The following is a 4285-nucleotide window of genomic DNA, read 5'->3' as shown; positions in this document are numbered from 1 at the left end:
GAGGGTGTTCAAACGAATTTTTATTTAAAAATATATTATAATAATATTTTTTATTTTAAAAAATTATTTTTAATATAAAGTATGAAGATAATTTAAAAATATTAAAAAACATTAATTTTTTAAATCTTTTAAAATATAGGACCACAATTCCAAACGGTGGAGTCCTTTATTTGATTTTTTAAAAGGGCATATCACGAGGATATTCTTTTCTTTGGCACATCAACGGGAGCCCACATATAATAAAGAAAGAAAATTCCACCTTATACCTCCTCCATCATCCTAGGTTTTTTTTCAGTCAGGTTTTTCTCTTTTTTTTACAGACACCCATGAATTTGTATGTCGGGGGAAATGCGTGATGTCTGTTGTCGGAATTCATTCAATCAAGTTGTGCCCGACAAAGACTCCACAGCATTTTAGAACCGTCAAAATAACCAAGGAAAAAAAAAAAACAAAAAGCAGCAATGAGACGATAGGGACATTGACAATGCATGCTCGAGAGACAGCATCGCTGTGAAACGAATTATTATTATATTAGGGCCTAATGTAGAATATTTTACGATAAAAAAAATTCCTAGTTTTTCTGTGTTTAATTTTAGAAAACAAAATTCAAAAAAATCTTTATTTATATTTATATTTATAAAATATTTTATATATTAATAAAACATATTCAATTCATGATATTCTATAAAATATTTTACTAATAATAACTTACTTTTAATATCATTCTATTATTTCAATTACCATCTTTTCTTTCTCTTTTATAACCACCATAATCTTTTTTATTATCATCGTTGTCATCATTGTCTCCTATCAAACCATCACCATGACTGATTTTTACTCTCTTTTTTAAAACTTTCACTGTTAATATAGATAGAGATACACTGTGCATGTTAAGGCACACGTGATTCAACCCTCTTTCCTTTTCTTTAATATTTATTTATTTTAATTATTAATTATTTTTTAATTTAATCCTTTTATGTTACATGATTTTAAACCTTATAATTGTTTTTTTCATCTCATTATATTTTAGATTCATGTCATAATCTTTTTGTAGTTGAGTCAATATAAATAAAATTTTAAATAAAATTTTTATCTAGTATACTAGAAGTGAATAAATTATATTATTCACAATAATATTTTAAATATTAACTTCATACAAGTTTTTTTACCTTTATATCAATGTGAGTAATAAAATTATTATTCATAATAATATTTTGAATATTAATATCTTTTAGATTTTATTATCCTTATATTATAATAAATAATCATTATTACTCCTAATAATATTTTGGATATAAAGTCTTTTTAGGGTTTTTTATCTTTATATTAAAAATAAATAATTTTTTCTTGCCAAAAAAATAAAATATTTTTAAATATAAACCAAAATATTTTGAAATTTTATAAACTTGTTATGAAATCCATTGCAATATATTTTTTAAAAACAATGCCAAAAAGGTTTTAATTTTCTTTAAAAAAAGATGCTCAGAATAAATTTAGGATTTTTTGCCATTTGCAAAATCAAAGAAGTATTTTTTAAACTTTATTTAATAAAAAAAAATGTGGCAAAACCAAACAGGATATAAGTCTTTTTTTTTAACTCGACACAACTAAGTTGACTTGTTTGAGTTACTTGAAATTTTTGGTTCGATTATAAACCAACCCAAAAATTTGGTTTGACCTAAAAATAAATCAAAAACAAAATCACATAAAAAATGAACTAAATTTGTTAAAAGCATGAAAAACTCAAACAACTTGAACAAAATAAATCAAAAACACAGAAAATAAAGAAAAACAAAGAACACCAAACAAACCCAACAACATATACTCGAATTCAAACCAGATTTGGTCAAATAAAAAGCATATATTTGGTGGGAATCATTTAAGGAACGAAAATCTAACATTCAATCTCTTGAATTTTCACTAAAATTACACGATTTTAACACAATGAGTTTCAGCTCAAAATCAAAATTCAAGATTTTAAATCTATTTTAAATGTGTTATTTATGCAAATAAACACTAAATTGCTTGTCAATAATACCCAAAAAGCAATTGACCAAAATTTATCTAAATCATGTAGTTGAGGCAATGTTTTTGAGAAGAACATAAAAATCCTTAAAAAATCAAACCTAACAGCCATAATTTTCAAATTAGACTCAAAATAGATAAACCAAAGGCGTAGACATGTTGAAAATCATGTAAGGATAAATAATCTAATGTCCATCCACTTTAATTTCCAACTAATGAACATGATTTGCCCAAAAAACATTTTGGCATCGAAATCAAAACACAGCCCTTGAGCCTTCAAAACTAACATTTATGGCTTCTAAAAGATGTTTTTTTCATCCCAATAAATCACCATAACATGCATAAACATATTTGAACAAAAACACTAACGAAAAAATATCAAAACACCAAAATCAAGTTTGAGGTGTCAAATCTAAAACAACAATAACTTAACATAGCCTATATATTTATGTAACATAGATAACAAAGTTATGGTAAACACTTTTGCATCAACATGTATAAGTTAGGTTAAAATACAAAATAAAACAACATTATGTACCAAACAAACTTAAAACAACAACAAATATATATTAAAACATATGAAATGTAAGAAAATAACAATATTAAACTAAACATCACAATAGTAAAGAGGTGAATGTAACATTATTTGTTAAACATTTCGAACCTTTTTGTTAAGCTTTGTAAACATAAATATAAAACAAAAATGAATTAAAAACAACTACAAAGGCTTGCTTTTGGATTAGAAAGATACCCAGAATAGCTACTTTTTCTTCTTCTTTTTTTCATCCCATTCCCTTTGATTTTAGGGGGTAATTTATAGGGTTTATAAGAGAATTTTGAATTTAATCTTAACCTTTTATCTTAAATGAAGGGTTGTGAACTCTTTATAAGAACCTATAAGAAGCCTTTACATGTGAACACATTAAAAGAAAGCTCTTTTTTTTTTCTTCTAAAATTAGGTTTCTTTGAATGACTTAGTTGCCTACTTTTAAGACTTCGTTAAAAAAATTCTGATATAATTTTTACCTGAAACTAGTTGAAATTGAAAACGAGGGTAGATATCTTTAATTTAAATCTAACCTTACTCATTTGAAGATTTTTAGCTCTATGTTTATTTGTTTGAAATTGTCAATTTAACTAGCCAAAATTGTTAGAGTTGACTAGGTTGCCTACTTTCAAGGCTTTTTCAAAGTAATTTTAATGTTATTATCTCTTATAACTACTTAAAGTTGCTAGAGGAGATGCATACCTTTTATTAGAATCTAGCATTTTTCAATTTAGAGGTTTTTGGCTCTATTTATTCATTTGAAATTGTCAACCCGATCGATATATCACTCACCTTCTCTTCTTTAAATTGTCAATCCGATAGATGAGATTAGTTAGCCCTATTCTTTTAATTTGGGATTTGAAAATTTCAATTGAGTTCCTCTTCTTTTAATTTTTTTAATTGCACCCTGACAAATACAATTGTTAGCCCTTAAGTTGACTATCTTTTTTTTTAGTCCTTGGTTCTAAAGTTTTGCATTATTATCTTTTTTTTTTGTCTTTAATTTGAAAGTTTTATATTTTTTACTTTAAATTGAAAAATCAACTTTTAATTTTTTTAATTTGACCCCTATTTGATCAATTTTAACCCCTAGATTTTAATTTTTTTCCAATTAAAGCTAAAATTAATTTAAAAAGTCAATTAATTTTTATAATGAAGACCTCAATCAATTAAATTAAACCTTAAAAAATTCTAATTAAGCCCTTAAATATCCACTTTGGAATTTCTCCTCTCAAATTGAATTTTTTGTTTTACCAATAGAGCCTTCATCATTTGAAAATATGTATATTAATATTAACATGATATAAATAGAATTATATCATAAAAAAATAACTTATGAATATTAACAATAGAGTTATATCATAAACAAAATCACTTATGAAAATATATTTATGAATATAAATAGAATGATATAAATAGAAAATATACATATTAATATAGAAATTGATTTGGAATTTCTTAATTTTTTTCCTTGTCCTAATTAGATAGAATTATTAACATGATATATTAAAAATTGTCCCATTATGCCATATTTTTCAAATAAGATTTAAGATTTTTATGGTAATATTAACTGTTGTAACCCAATTTTGAATTCACTAAAATTTTTTGAATGTTATTTTATCTTATTATTCATGAAAAAAAATATAATAAATATAAAAAAAAGAGTCTAAAATATATTTTCTCGAGTCAACCGCATCTTTCTACCAAAATCAA

The sequence above is a fragment of the Populus euphratica genome, unplaced genomic scaffold (assembly GCF_000495115.2).
Source record: "Populus euphratica unplaced genomic scaffold, PopEup_1.0 scaffold676.1, whole genome shotgun sequence".
NCBI classification, from domain to species: Eukaryota; Viridiplantae; Streptophyta; class Magnoliopsida; order Malpighiales; family Salicaceae; genus Populus; species Populus euphratica.
This window is presented reverse-complemented; position numbering follows the sequence as displayed.